This window comes from Anas platyrhynchos, chromosome 3 (genome assembly GCF_047663525.1).
Source record: "Anas platyrhynchos isolate ZD024472 breed Pekin duck chromosome 3, IASCAAS_PekinDuck_T2T, whole genome shotgun sequence".
Taxonomy (NCBI): Eukaryota; Metazoa; Chordata; class Aves; order Anseriformes; family Anatidae; genus Anas; species Anas platyrhynchos.
Window position 1 is genome coordinate 28,214,199 of NC_092589.1, and position 16,250 is coordinate 28,230,448.

Here is a 16,250-nt window from a genome sequence, read left to right on the forward strand (position 1 = left end):
TAATGGACACATAGTCAAGGGAACTGGTGATGAAGAAAACTGTCCCTTTACTTCTTCTCTTTAACTTCATCTACCTTCTTTTTCTGCTCCCCTTGAGTAGCCACAGGGCTTCTCCTGTGTGAGAGGCTGTAAGATTGTGCTGTGAATACAAATGTTGACAATTTGTGCAAAAGGGAAAGGAGCTGTGGGGTAATGAGTAAAGGGTAAATGCAGAAGGCTAAAATCATCTCATCTCCCTTACATCCCAGCCTAGTGAATCTGTACCTGCAGAGCCCAGTTAGCAAGGGGACAGCAGGATATCTGGACTAGATTGAACTCCCTCCTGCCTCAGCCCAAGCCTTGGCTGTTTTACTATTGCACAAATCTCCAAAACAATTATATCCCTAGCATGTGCATACTGTACAAACATTTTATAAGACAGTGAATTTTGCCAACAGAGACATAAATGCAAATTCAAAATGGAGACAAAAGATGAGAAGAATATTAGCAGTCCATTTTGAGCAAGGAGAAGATGAAAACTGCAGGTGAAACACCTGATATTTTTCAGAAGTATTTACACCTGTGAGAAACACTCCATAGCCAATAACAGGCTCAGGGGAGGATCTCAGTGAAGTAGTAATTTATTCACAGTTGCAATGGCAGGCACCCCACAAGCAGAAGAACACACCTACTAGTTCCAAAACACAGTTTATATACCTTTTGATGACAGGACCCTCCCCTGTTTCCCTACTGAGTGGGTAATCCAGGTTCACAGTCTATCTGATGCTTCACAAACAATGCATGGCCTTCAGTTGCCGTCCTGTTAAATTTCAGATTTATTTTGACGTTTTTACTGCTTAAAGTGGTAATGTTTCTTCACTTATCTGACTTGACTTAACACCGTGATTTTCACCTAATTGTTCTAAGGAGTCTGATTTTACAATGTCACCTGCTAAGCTTTCTTATCACTGTAAGCATACCTCAATGCCACATTCCTTTCCTCTAAACAATGTAACTCTGCAAAAACAACATTTCTACTCCCACACACCCAAAGCTCCTGTTTGATGACTCAGTTTTGGGAGTGTTCAAGAAAAGGTTGGACCTGGTGCTTAGGGGCATGGTTTAGTGGGTAATCCTGGTGGTAGGGTGATGGGTAGGACCAGATGATCTTGAAGGTCTTTTCCAACCTTTATGATTCTATGATTCTATGATTTCAGGCCATTTGACTTTTACAGGTGAGCTGAAGATTAAACTGTGCATTTTTTTTGTCTGCCTGAAGCATTTCTAGCTATTTGTCTTAAATAATTTTATGGAGGTTTGAAATCTCAATGTCTAATGATCAAGGTTTACCACTGATGAAAGTTTGATGATTTTAATCAATTTGTGATACTCCCTGTCATGCAACTGGGTAATTATGAAAAAGAGAATGATTCAGATTTTCTCTTGTTATTGTTGTTGTTTTCTCCAGTAATTTCTTTGTTTTATATCATCACTTCTCAGTTTTTAATGTGGAGAGGAGAGAACAAAAATGGCTAAAACAAATTTTCCATGTTTTGGAATTTTGACCAGGAAAAGGTAGGCAAGAGCATCTAATCAATATTGAAAGTTAGCATCTCTTCCTTTTCTCTTCCTTTTCTCTTCCTTTTCTCTTCCTTTTCTCTTCCTTTTCTCTTCCTTTTCTCTTCCTTTTCTCTTCCTTTTCTCTTCCTTTTCTCTTCCTTTTCTCTTCCTTTTCTCTTCCTTTTCTCTTCCTTTTCTCTTCCTTTTCTCTTCCTTTTCTCTTCCTTTTCTCTTCCTTTTCTCTTCCTTTTCTCTTCCTTTTCTCTTCCTTTTCTCTTCCTTTTCTCTTCCTTTTCTCTTCCTTTTCTCTTCTCTTTCCAGTGGAAAGAATGAGGAAGTAAACTAAGAATATTTGTGTAGTTCTTGGCATATGTGTGCAAAGACTGTGTTTCTCTTTCTGTACCCTTTCAAATGAGGTTATGTCTGTATTGTAACTTGGTAACAGTGGAATTCTTCTGAGCTGGAACCATTGGTGTTATTGCAAACCTTAAAAAGAACCTAAATTCTGAAAGCTATTCAATTTTCAATGCATGGTAAATCTATCTTTTATCTTTGCTTTCTCCTATTCCTGTTACTCAGGCAGCCAGGTGTTAGCATAGCCACAGATCTTAGTCTGGGGAGAATGTTGGAAACTGCTAGTGACTTTGAAGTAGTGGCAGCTCTGTAGGTTTGCTGTACCTCTGCCTCAACTACATGTAAGGCTGGCTTCCCTAATAGGACTTGAGCTGGGACCTTAAGTTCAAAAGAAATAACCTTTGCTCACAGCATGAGAGAAATGATAGTTACACATTCACTTTTGTGCCTCTGGCTAGTATGGAGTCCATCTCGGTATTGATGTCAGGTAGGTTTTTGTGTGGTGATAGACTTGAAGTGTTAGCTTTAAGACATCTGGCAGAAAATAAAGATTAAGCAATGCTTCTGAAGAAAATTCAGTAGTTGCTTTTGAACAGATAACCTGGCTTCTGGTATCCCAGTGGAGATGTGATAGTTATGTAGGCTGAGATAGGCTGAGAGGGGAAGAGAACTGAGGCTTTTTATCTCTGCAACTGTGAAGTCTTTGCAATCTTTTGAAGAAATTGTCTCCTTTCTGAGTCCCTGAGAGGAGGTTGCTATTGTGGGATTCTCCTTATGTCATAAGATAAAGCTGCTTCTCGTTTTTATGACATCCTAACTCTCCATCCAGCTGAGGTGCCTTTCAACTGCTACAGAACATGTCTAAGTTGTCAACTATGCCTCAGACAGCCATTTTGTTTTCTGCAATAATATATATATTTAAAAAAAAAAATTCTCATATTTTGTGACATTTTTATTTGAAAGTTTAAAAGTGTTTTGTTTCTCAGTGCTTATCCAAATAACAGAATAAGAGACATGCAAGATGGCCCTGGAATAGGATTGTAAGGATTGTAGTCAAAACAGTACCATATCTATATTTACATAATGCAGAATAGCTGGGACAAGGTTATCCTGTTCTTAGACTTCATCTAACATATCTACATGGCACTCTGTGCTCACGGGCTTTTGCTCAGGTACAGCTTAGGATATTTCTTATAAAAACTTCTAGATGTTGATATGCACATAATTACTTGTAGGGGGGTTGCAATATCTTTATGGGCAAAGGACAGGTTTCAGAGGTTTTCAGAGGGTTTCAGATAGTAGGGCTTCACTTAAGTATTTCTGATGAAGGGTACCCAGACTGCAAACAGGTGTTGATCAGAGGCAGGGCCAGGCATGGAAGAATTAAGCTTGACCAAGGTGACATTTTTGTATTCAATACTGCTAATTTAAAAAGATATATTCTGAGTTTCACCAGAAGTCAGAGGGACCAAGACACCTAACTGTCTTTTAAGTATGTGACTCAGACTTCTAAGTTATTTATGCACATTTAAAAACATTTATCATTTGTAAATCACTTGAAGTCTATGGCTGTGCTTATTGTCTAAGGTAGATTATCTGTGGAAAGAACCTACTGATGAATCTTCCTTTATTTTTGCTTGTTAAAATGTATTTAACCTTGATCAGAGATAGACAAAAGGTCTTTATTAATTCTGACCAAGAAGTGCTTTTTCTGACAATAATTTATATCAATCTAATGAGATAAATCCACTGCTTTCACTATTTCAAGAAGTCAAAATAATAATCACCAACTTCAGTGAGATTTAACATGTATTGGCTTAAATTCATTAGTTCCCTCTTTCTCTACAAAGTACTTTCCCTAAAGTACACTTGTCAAAGGTCTAAAAGAGCAATTAAATAGCAGATCTCTAGAACTTAATGAAGAAATGGTTTTCTAATAGTGCCTTCTGGAAAGAAACACCAATTCCAGCTTAAATGACTACAAACATTTGATACAACAATTTTTTTCTTGAGATAGTGGATTTGTCTCACTAGATTGGTATACATCATTGTTGACAAAAACACTTTTTAGTCAAGATTAATTCTATCTATGTAGATTTGCTCATATAGCTGTGCTGGCAGACCTTAAGTAGATTACACTAAAAACATGGTCCTTGGCAACAAGCAAAGCTAATGTTGAAGGAGTCAGCTCATGAGCAAAAAGAGTTCTAGAAACATGCTTTTGATTCTGCAGTCTTTTTCTCCTGCTGTTGCCAGAGCAGGGTCATTACACTTGAACATTTTCTACAATTCTACTAGTAGTGAGATTGCTAGAGTAGCCTGAAATCAGTTATACCAATATTGTCATAGATTTATTTAGGCTTTGTATCACCTGTGTATTTAATCAAGGCTAAGTATTGCTGGGGAGAAGGGCTGTTCCCCGCCTCCTTTCCCCCTCCCTCCCTTTTTTTTTTTTCCTTTTTTCTTTTCAAGCCAATTCTCTGAATGGTATCAGAAGAATTATGTACTTCCATCAACATAAGATGGTGCAGTCTATTTTTGCAGTAATGAGTCCATATAGTCACAAGAAAAAGTAAAATTTTTAAAATACTTCAGAGATGCTCAAATTATTGATAATGATAGTATGTGTGTCATTTCTATGTGCCATGAAATAACACCTCCTTTCTGTGGCAAATATGGATTTTTGGTATCATTATTGTGAGTTAAAGAGCTTCTGAGTGAAAGTGTACATACTTTCAAATGCAAATGTATGTGTACTGGGGAAAATTATACAGCTTGATCTCTTCTACCATCGCAATACCTTGCACATTTGGAAATGTGAAGTAATAGTAGAAATTTTCTCATGAAATCATAATGTTGTCGCATTCCAAAAAAAAAAATACAGCAGAAGGATAGGGGTTCCTGTCAAGTTCTCCATCACTTTCAGAAGTGATTTTTTCCCTCTGTGATAACTTTGTGAGTTTATGGAGTAATAAAACCAGTTATCTCATTTATATTGTGCTAGGAATGTTTGTGCCCATTATGGTCTTTGAATGGCACTGCTACAATGACTGTACTGCTTCCCTCAGTTTGAATCTGGTTTGTCATTCCTGCTGGAAGTGTATTAGTTTCTCCCATTACCCATGGATGACTGAGATTATGGGCAGTACCTGTTATATTCTCCCACGCTGAAGCCTATTAAACAAGCATTTAATCCACAGATTTTGGGTACAATGTGCTGTAACAGCTCCAATGGGGCCCTTTGGGTATATACTGACAATGCCTACTTGGGGAGCCATTAGGTTCTTTCATATTAATGTTATGCACTGTAGTGGTTCCTTGGGTGAAGTTAGTGCATGTTATGTTAATGTGAACTTAGGAATTCTTTAATTGACTGATGCAGGAGAATGATTACTTAGCATACTGAATATCTAGATGCAGCTTGATTACGCACATGCACAGTATTATCATTTATAAGGTATTAAGTTGTTTATATTTGTAAGTATATATATGTTTACATACATACATATATATATCTATATCAAGCTGAAAGATGGATCAGTGACTTGGTTTATTACTTCAAGACTTGTGTCTTTTTATATCTTTTTCAAAAGTGCAACTGAACTGATGCAAGCTTCTTGCTTTCAGAGCAGGACATATCTGTTTCCATTTATCCCCTCTCCTAAGAGTTCCTGCAAATGTTCTTGTGCTTACTCTGACTTCTGTCTGATTTCTCAGTAATACTTGCCTGATCATGTTGAAATAGTATGCTATTTACTCTGCACTACTCATATGACTCACTGGTTGATCACTTTTTTTTTTTGTTTTTATTTTGGCTTGAATTTATTATTTTTTTATGCTACAAAACAGCACTGAATAAATGATTTCCCCTGATGATCTTTCCCTAGTTAGCAGGCATCTCACATCCATGATCCATTTCCTTCTTTTCCCATTTCAGTATAATTTCTATCTGCCCTTCTCTGACTTTGGTCTTCCTTATTTCCTGCCTATTATTTTTCTAGCTACTTTTCTGAGACTCAGGGGAAAGACATCATCTCCTCTTCTGTGTCACAGTACTGTCTGCTTTCTTGAAGTGTGTTGAAGTCCCTCCCCAAATAATCTAGATCCCTGAAGCATCTGATTATTATGATTATGCATTTGTCCTGACCTAGTCTCTATTTCATTCATTTCCCACACTGATGATTCCCCTCCTGTCCCTCGAAAATATAGGCTGCACAGCTCTATGAGGATGGAAAAGGGTTTTTTTCTTTTTTTCACAACTTCAGTAATGAGTACTAAAGAACAGTATAGTGTGTCTTTGCAACAAAACATGAAAATTAAACACATTTCTTTCCAGTTTTCATTTTTCCTCCTCTCCCCTTTCAGCCCTCCCTCATTCCCTTTTCAATCAGACTTATAACAGGTCCAACACAAACCTGTATCTCTTCTGGGTTTAAATGTTCTTTTACATTCCCCCATTACTATTCTGTTATATTTTGATTAAAATTCTTATTTTAAAATATGAAAGTATTTAATTAATTGTTCTGTTTTCATGAATGACTATATTTTGAAATTGTGTCACAATACTTCAGGAAAGCAAGTATAACTATTTGTATTAGGGCACTGAAGGACTGTAAAATTTTAATACTTGTCAGTGAAACTTAAGGATGGCTTTTAGCGTTTTGCACAATTGAGGCAAATGGTTTAGCCAATACCAGACAACATTTCAGCCTAACACTAACTGGCTGTTAATCTGCTACCAAATAGATTTACAATGAAAATTTCTGTCTGTATGGGATGAAGCAAAAGTTGTAATATCAGAATTAACCCAAGACTGAAATTTCATTTCTAGCTTTGTTGTAGTTCAAGTCTTTTTATTCCTAGTCTGGTGATCTGTCCCTGAATATATTCCATAAAATACCCAGTCAGCTGTAAGACAAGTGCATTACGGAGGTTCCCCCTCAAGCTAATTCTTTGGATTACCAGAGTCAAGATAGGCTCTTCCTTTTCACTTCCGATCAAATTTCTTTTCCACCTTGCCCTTCTGCCTTTATATCTTCTTACTCTATCTTATTATTTTCATATGAGATTCATGAAGAACTCATAACGAAATCAGAGCAAAGATCACAGGTAAGTGAAACCCCTTGGTATTACCAGAGAAAACACTCACTGAGAAATTCGGCCTGTATTTTAAAATAATGATTAGCTTTTACTATTCAGATTGATCACTGCATCTTGTTCTTTTGAATTATGCATTAAAAAAATATATCTTGATTTATTCTTCTGTGTGTGGGACTTGAGAGGCAAATAAAACTCATTAGCTGGCAGTATAGAGAAAAGCTCATGTAGTGAATGGAGGAGTGTGTCAGTTTCAAAGCAAGTAAATATATTTCATTTATTGTCTTATTTAAGTTAAACTGAGACAATGTTCTCAGAAAAATGGCTTGATTTTTGAGTGGTTCTGTGTGGAGCCAGGAGTTGGAGTTGTTGATCCTTGTGTGTCCATTCCAACTCAGGTTACTCTATGATTCTATGTTGTTTGTGACAACTAGTATCCAAAATGCTACGAGAGATAAGATAGATTTTTTCAGAAAATCATAATGGTTCCTATCGCAAGTAAGAACAAATTGCCAGTAGCTCTACTAACAAAAGCAAAACTGGTGTTCTGGAAGAAGAAAAAGTGAGACTCAGGCCCATTTATGCTAGTGTTAACTCTCTTCCTCAGGTCTAGGGTAAGAGAGAATAGGTTCATGTGTCAGAAAGAGCATGAGAGTAGGGAACAGCTAATATAACAGCTCTAAGTCTTGCTGCTTTTACTTTTGTGTCCCCAGTGAATGTGCTATGGGATTATGGTCCCTTGGGGAATGCTTACTGCAAATATCAGGCAGCCCGGACACATCCAAAACAGTGAGCAGTCAAAAAGACTAATTTTCTCTCATTGAAAACAATCTTCTCTTCCAAAACCAAGTTCCTTTCTCTTTTTGAAAATTAATGGAAATTAGAAACTTGAACTTCAGCAGGTGTGAATTAAAAGACAGCTGGTGATAACTGGCACTTGGGGGCTGACCTTGGGTCTTTGTGTAACAGCATAAATATGAAGGATCCGTGTTCCTGTATGGATAGCTTGGCAGTACTCCAAAGGAACCCATGCATACTACAAATATGGAGAAGCATAGTATCAAGATTTGTACCAGTCAGACAATCCAAATAATTTAGTAAGGAAGAGATTTAATTTAATTCTATTTATGCATTAGAGTGGTGACTCCCTCATGATCTACAGGGACATGAATACACACACAAAAAATCAAAGGCAATGTCTGCTACTCACAAGTTCTTTTGTGAACAGAAAAGACCCTGAGTTGTTCTCAAATGCTTAAATAAGGTTGATGGCTAGCTTGAGGTTCAAGACACTATAAACAAAATCATGAATTTGCCTTTAGTTTAATCTGAGCATGAACTTGCTATCCACCCTAGAAGCTGTACAAGATACTGAGAAAAGATAAAATATAAGAGAATGGGAAATGTCTGTGCCTTAATCTTAATGAAGAATCTTTTGTAAGGATATCAATGCATTTTATTCTCTCTAGTTCACTAAGCAGAAACTTCTTATGTCAGTCAGTGAGGGGACTTTATCTAAAACTTGTTAGCTAAAGTCACATTTTGTAGTGCAGGTGCAAAGTACAGAAGGACTCCAAGACTTGAAGACCTAGTCTAATTGATTTTAAATACTCAAAGTTGGTTAGTGCACAATAATCAGAACTAGAGCAAAAGTACACCATGAATAAAACTCATATGGCTAAAAAAGAACATTTTACCTCTTTCTACCTACAGTTTCTTTAGTTGAATACACATTTGTATATATTTACATTAACAAATTTCTTTATGCAGTTTTTGAGCAATTTTGAGTATTACAAAATGTATATATGATTTTGGTATTAAAATAATGGTCTCTCACACACAAAAATCCCAAAGAAGCAGTTTCTGGAAACATAAAATCTACCTGGATTTAAATAAATAAATAAATAAATAAATAAATAAAGGTCCTATTCCAAGTACCATTTAGTATGTGCTTGGAACAACTAACTCATTTTGAGTTGTCAGTTTCATCTGTACCATCCCAAAACAACTTATTCTGGCTGTGAGAATTTATAGAAATAAATATCAACACAGCAATTCAGGAACTCGAAGTAAAAACATATCTTGTAAATTATGGAATAAAACAGTCTTTATAAAAGCAGAGCTGTTTAAAAGACAGCTATGGAAAATTTGATAGTATGTGACACTGTCAGCTGTGATGGGAAAGAAATCTCTAGGAAGGTAAACCAGAAATGAGTGATATCCCTGGCATGCCCTCATTCTCAATGAGAGGATGCATAGCTTTAAAAATTACATGGCTTGAAGTGATGAAGAGAATCAAACAGTTAATAGTATAATATAAAATATAAATTTAATAAAATGTGTGCTTCTCTTTGATCTGGTAAAGTTTACATAGAATTAAAATCACAGTATTTCAGATAAAAACAACGACGAAAAAAACACAAGCTCTTTCATTTTTGTAATAAGACCCATTCTGTGACATCCTGGCTTTAATATTTACACCTGTCCTCTCTCTTTCTTCACACAGACACAGAAGACGTGGTACATGGAAGAAATAATAGAAGGCCATCCACTGGCAGAAAAGAATGAATTAATTGGGAAACTGAGGGAGGGACTTTAGAATTATTAAAGGTAAAAATGTGAAACTTTTTAATTTATTTATTTTTCATTACTTTCCTCAGAAATGCATAAATGATCCCTGTTGAAACTTTTCATAAAATTTTAATCTAAAGGAAGATATCCAGGTTTAATACTAAAATGTGGCAAAGACAAATGCCTGAAAGCAGAGTTATACAATAGGAGTTGTCAGAAAACCTAATTGTAAGTGTTGTGAATGACAAAGCCTAGAATAATTAAACTTTGAATTCATAATGTGAGTAAGGATAAGCCATCTGGCAAAATTATTCTGTGTGAAATTCTTAACCTCAAATTGAATAAACTATATCAATATTCTCATAAAGAAACAGCTGAGGTGTTGATAAACCTATTGTTCTTATAGCACTGCTTAGGAAAATTTTGTATGCTGACATCTGTGTGGTGTTGGACACATTTTTAATTGCAGTCATGAAGAGATTAATGTCCTACAGACAGGAATATTTTTGAAGATCTGAAAAGAAATCCTGTATTTGCCTACAGTATTGGTTCTTGTGACAGCTAGGAAGCAGACTGTATTTAGGAAAGAAAAATTCATTTTTATAGTAACATTTTCTCATAATGGAGTAAAATAAAACAGGAAAGCAAACTGATGGTATATTGAAGAGGAACATATTCACATGCGTTGCCTGTACTCCAAGTCTTGTGCCTCTACAGTATTTCATGCTGTGGGATTTAGTTTTCAGGCTCCCTTAAATCCGAAGTGAGTGATTTGAATGCCTAAAAGCACTAAAATCTTAGATAATCAGCATGGTAGTGCAGCTATTTTGCATAGTCATCATAAAGAAGAGAGTCTACACTGGTAGGTATTCTGTGCTTTAGTCTAGCAGGATCTGAGAGCAGGATCTGAGATATGCTGAGATTACACTGGGAGAAAACAGGTCTACAGCAATCTATGTTATTCCCAGCAGTTATAACCCAATCCCATTTCAGAGATTATCACTGCTACTCTTAGTAGCAGAAATGGCAGAATGTACAGTGGCATATGAGGAGTTAAAACAGAACAAAATCCACAGAACATAAAGGTGATTGGAAAGATTCTTCCAGAAGATGAGACAGCTGTGCAATTCTTGTATCAGCCAGTCATGTAGCAACGGAGAAACTCCTTAAGTCATGAAAGCAAATTTTTACAGAGCATGTAAAGAAATTATAAACTGATACAGGAAAAGTACTTTTTCAGAAATTGAAATTCACCTCCTCTGAAAGCATTTTGGTTCTGGAATCTGATGTAGATGCATACACATTCCTTACAGTAATGAAGGAAGGAAAAAAAAAAAAGATATTCTGCTGTCAAGTTTTACCTGTGTTTTTGAAACCAATATCTTGAGACTTAAAATATTATAGGCTCAAATATAGAAATGAAACAAAAGGAAAAAAAAGTCACCTTTATATAAATAAATAATAAGGCACAATGTTAGCTTGGGTCTCTTCTAAGTTCTGCAAGTTCTGCAATGTGAGGAAGGAGAATAAGATTTAGAGATAAAGGGTCTTTGTATGATTTGCATGATACCCTACTGTTTCTCTTTTTTTTTTTTTTTTTGGCTGCCCAGCTCTCCCTCCACAAAAGAATAAACCTGAGAGGTTTGTTTGTTTGTTTTTTAAGGGAAAGAAAACTTGTAGACTTAGTAGCTGATTTTCACCAGACAAACCAGGTGTGTGAAGTGCAAGTATGAAGCCATATGTGAGATGTAGAAAAATGAAAAAATGAGACCAGGAGTTACTGAGTTTTTTTTTTGTTTGTTTGTTTGTTTTTGTTTTTGTTTTTTTTTTTTGAGAAAATTATACTCTTACCACATTTTTGTTTTCCTGCAATACTGAATCAGAAGAAAGTTCACTTTGTCTGTATGGAAGAAATGAGATATAATGAGGTATAATTTATGGTTGAGGTTTACCCTTCTCCTCTGGGCCAATTACAGGGTTTTAATTATTTTTTTTTTCATTAGAAATTGCAACTTTTATGTAAAATTTAATTGATGTCAGCTATAGTAAATGATGATGGTAATGAAATATATGACAAAACAGAAGTGAAAGCAATATTTTTCTTATATGTCTAAATGGAATATTTTGAATTGACCAAAAATATCATTTTCTATCTCTTTGTTCCATTCCTTCCTCCCTATACGGAGTTGTTTTTAATTTTGTCATTCCCTTCTCATCAATTTTTTAAAATTATGATTTAAACTCAGAATTGAAACATGTCACATTATAATAGCCTTGAAATAAAATATAGTTTTGTCTTTCTTAATCCACTATGTAATTTTGTCACTTCTCCCACTGTGCTGCACTGTAAATACTGCAAAGTAGAACTGAGAAGTATCCAGCTGTATTGAAGCTAGTTTCATGTATAAATCAGAGATAAGGTGATCTCTACTTCAAACAGCACAAAAACATTCATGTAACATATTTATGTTGAATGTAAAAAGATTTAAGTTAAAGGAGGAGAGCTGTTGGTCACTGTGAAAGTGAATACGCTTTAACCAGAAGTGTATTTTTGGTTTTTGTTTTGAACCCTAAAAAAACTTCCATTGGAATAACAAGTAAGTTTTGAAATACTGAAAGTCAACATGTCATTTTCAGAATGCTGAAACAAAATGTTTTGACACTGCCAAAATTTCTTCTCCTCATCATTTTTTCTCTAAAATATTTGTGGAATTTGACCTTATTTGTAACCAAGCTTATCTATGTAAGGCCTAATTACACATATAAATGAATTATTATCCCAGTCCAGTTCAAGACAATAATATCAGAAGAGAAAGAAAGAGTAGTGTATTTAAAGGACAAATCATAGAATGGCTTGGATTGGAAGAGACCTTAAAGATCATCTAGTTCCAACCCCCTTCACTGTGGTCAGAGACGCCACCTATTAAATCGGGTTGCCCATCAGAACTGACCTTGGACACCTTTGAGAGAAACTATGTCAGCTGAATGGAGCAGAAACATGGAGACACATGTTCAGTCGTACTCCTGAGGCTGAAGCATCCTCCAATGACTTACTGCAAATTGGAGAGCATTTCGGTACTGTCAATAACCTCTGCAAGACAATTCTGCACCTGCTGAGCCTGGTACTCCTCTATGCCTTGTCTGGGTGGTTCAGCTGGAGGCTCAGTTCATCCTCCCCTTCAGTGCAGTTTCTGTTGTGCTGAGGGGATCAAGTAGTGTCTCAGTTGTCCGTTAGTAATTTTGCTGCACCCTTGTGTGGGGATGGTTTAGTTGTTATTCAATTAACTTACACTTTGGTCAGGTTAAGGGAAATAGACAAATGATTTTTTTTCAGAATATCCAGAACAGATAATGCATTTTATTACAGGTTTTCTTTCATGCTTTTAATTATTCTTTCATAAATATCTGTCTGTGCTATAAGAATAATATGAATAACCAAAAATGTGTAAGATTGTATAAGAAAGATTTTATTTTATCTCTCATTATCTGTCATGCTGTCTCCCTCCTGCAACACTAGTAATCAAAGGGGTACAGCTGTGCTCATGTGTTTCTCTGGTCTTGGTGTATCATGTTAGCTCTCATAGACAATCTCCTCTCTGACATCTTCTAGAGGACTGGGACCTGAAAACTCATTTTGTTCCCTCAACCTGAAGACAACCTGTCTGTCCTCTTAATGAGAATGAGGAGATAATATGGCCACCCTTTTAATGACAATAAATGTTGCTTCCCTTTCTTACTGGCTTTTGACAGAAAGCAGGTGTGGCAGTAATTAGCTGCTTTGAGATTAGCTGCTTGGGGGTGGGGGGGAGGTGCACAACTGCCTTCTATTAGACTTAACAGAAGGTATAGGATACTAGCACAATGTAAAATGCAACTAGTCATTGCAGCATAATGGAGTCCATACCAGGAGTCCATTGGTGTAATTGATAATCCACTGGAGACCTTACCAGGTATTTTTCTCAGATATTTATATAATGAAATCAGTTTAGCATCACTGTCATGTTTTTTACCTGTAATATGATTAATCTATAATACTTGAAAAAATCCAGAGATCTCAATACACCAAGGTTAAATTAAGTCTCCGGAAATCTATGGGATAGATTTAAACTACTTACAAATCAGCTGAAATCAATACAAATGCACTAGCCAAGAATTTGACCTATAGTTAGAATTCCAGTAAGCAATACTGAATAAAGTCCTTCTCAATTCATAAGTAATGCATTTAATTATCATTATTACAATATAACTTACATCTATTCATAATGAAAAGTGTGTTTGAGAGCCATTCTTTGTGATCTGAAGATTGGCACCATTACAGATGTCTTCAAAATTCTTCAAATGCAAGTTTGTGCCTTTGGTACATACTTGGGTAAACTTCAGTAAACAGATGCCCTCAAGAGCTGCATTTTTCTCTTGGGGATATTCTTACTCTAGCCACCTCTAGTCAGCTACTCCCATAGCTGACTCGAGGAATTACTTTCATTGTGTCTTTTGTGGTAGCTGTGATTAAAATAAACCATTTTATTCACCCTGCTGTGGTCATTAGTGGGAAGGTCAAGGTCACTTATCTGTTTTAGCGTATGTTGGCAGTTACAGAAAAGTTTGTTGTTAAGACTTGACACAGATTGACACTGCTTTTGCCTTCTTGGGAGGAGGAAGGGGGGAATTATTAATGAAAGGGAGACAACTAATTGCTTCTAGCTAATGTATTTAGCTTAATCCTTTTTCAATGATGGTCATGTAAAAGGAGATTTTGATTTGGGCTCACAGAAAATGCGATGATTGGCTATTCAGAGCTGAGAACAACTTTTGTCTAATTTTGTCATGTTCTCCAGATTTTGCAAATAGAAGCTTTGCAGGTTGACAATGGAACATGAATATAAGAACATAAAGCATAATAAAACACAGAAAAAGCTTCACAATTTTATTTTTTTTAAACTGATCTTTTGTACAGAGGTTATTGACATCTAGAACCACTATGTGATCTTTAATAGTCACCCACTGGGAAAAATTAGCATTGTAAATCAAAATAATAACTAAAGAGTGACAATGGTTTCTACCTATATATGAGCATTCTATTTTAATAGTGTAGAACATATTTTGACTAGTCCAATTCATTTTAATTTAACTTTTATGTTGTAATATACTTTTATATTATATATATAGAAAGTATAGATCCAAACAAAAGAAGTTGAAAAATATATGTATAATATATATATATTTGCAAAGTTAAATTTATTACATGCTCTTGAAATGAATATTTCTATAAACAATGTACTGTCTTTGGAAATATTTTTTTTGAAAGACTTATTTTCTCAATCCTTTTTGACTGAGTTGCATTTTTACATGTAGGTGACTAAGAAAGGAAGAAACAGGGAGGAAGATTCATAGCCGCAGTGTTGAATAAGAACATACTGTTTTCCATTTTCTCTCTATTTTGATGGTAGTTTGGTGAGGATCTTCTGAACATGCAGAGTTTGAAATAATGCTACAAGCACTTTCTTTTTCCATCTTCTGACAGAAGCTTTTTGCTCAGGTGCTAGACTTGGCTTCAAGTTTCTCACTGGCAAGGGACAGATCTGCTGTCATTTATAATGGCAGTTAGCAACTCCAAGCCAAAGACAGAATCTCTACTGAGTAATATTCTCCAAGATGCCTCTTATCCAGTCATTCCTCTTTTAGATTTTTCACATCTTCTTTATTGTGCCAGAAGTCTGTGCAACATTTTTCTCTTTCAAACGTGGCTGTCATGAACTTAATGGTGTAGAAAGATCACAGTGAATGCAGAGTAAATCTTCAGTACTTCCTGAATAGGGAATTTTTCTGAGTTCTAAAGGGGCACACAGAAATCTACGGGGACAACATGTGCTAGAGAAGTTGGATGACAATAAACTGTAAGAATAAATAGTCTATCTCTCCAGTAACAAATAAATAAACAAGCCCTCCAAAATAATAATAATAATTAAAAAAAAAGTGCTAACTATCAAGCAGTCAATTTAAATTGAGCATTGATAAAGCTGTAACCCACTTTTTTTTTTTTTTTTCCTTTGGATTTAATAGTCATGTATCAACTAAATATTCACTGAAAGAGTGTAAACCAACTAAGTTTTAACTGCTTGCTATAAAGTCCTTTGCCAGTTATGTCATTAATTTAAAATTCCAGAAAACACTAAGTGCAGAAAGTAATTATATTCTTCATATCCTGCTATACAGCAAATAGATAGGATCCAGTCATTTATAACTGCAGTGATAAATTAGATGGTAACTTTGTCAACATATTTGTTGACAATTTACAATTAAAAATATTTCTTAATATTTTCATTGTTTCAGCTTTCTTTTTGTAGCAACTTAAATATGTTAAGTGACGTTTTTAGTAGCAACAAGGGCAAAGATAGAGTATGGTAGCTGATATCCAATATTTCCATGCAGTAATACACAGGACTTGTCCTACCAGCCATTAGTCCAGGCAGACCTGCATGTTTCTCGACCTACTAATTTATAAAATGAAACCTAACATAAGGTGCATTCAGAGAATTTGCTCTAGAACTGGGTCTTTCTATAATGAGTTTGTATTAATAGGGAAAGCCTGATAAGGCATCATCTTGGTTTTAGAATTTTCTTTGTCTGCTTGCAAGCAATAAATCCATCTTATTTATGTCAATGATATCATAGAAGAAGTTCCCCAGGTG

At 35.4% G+C, this 16,250-nt stretch overlaps 1 long non-coding RNA gene across 2 annotated transcripts in view; it reads left to right on the forward strand.

Annotated features, from left to right (window-relative positions):
- The first annotated feature begins 617 nt into the window (after positions 1-617).
- The window catches only part of LOC106018341 (uncharacterized), a 57,192-nt gene continuing 41,559 nt past the window's right edge, over positions 618-16,250 (forward strand). For both annotated transcript variants that reach the window (XR_011807832.1, XR_002403945.4), the window contains exons 1-2: positions 618-733; positions 9,497-9,600. This is a non-coding gene — a long non-coding RNA (uncharacterized lncRNA). The remainder of the gene's footprint in view (positions 734-9,496; positions 9,601-16,250) is intronic.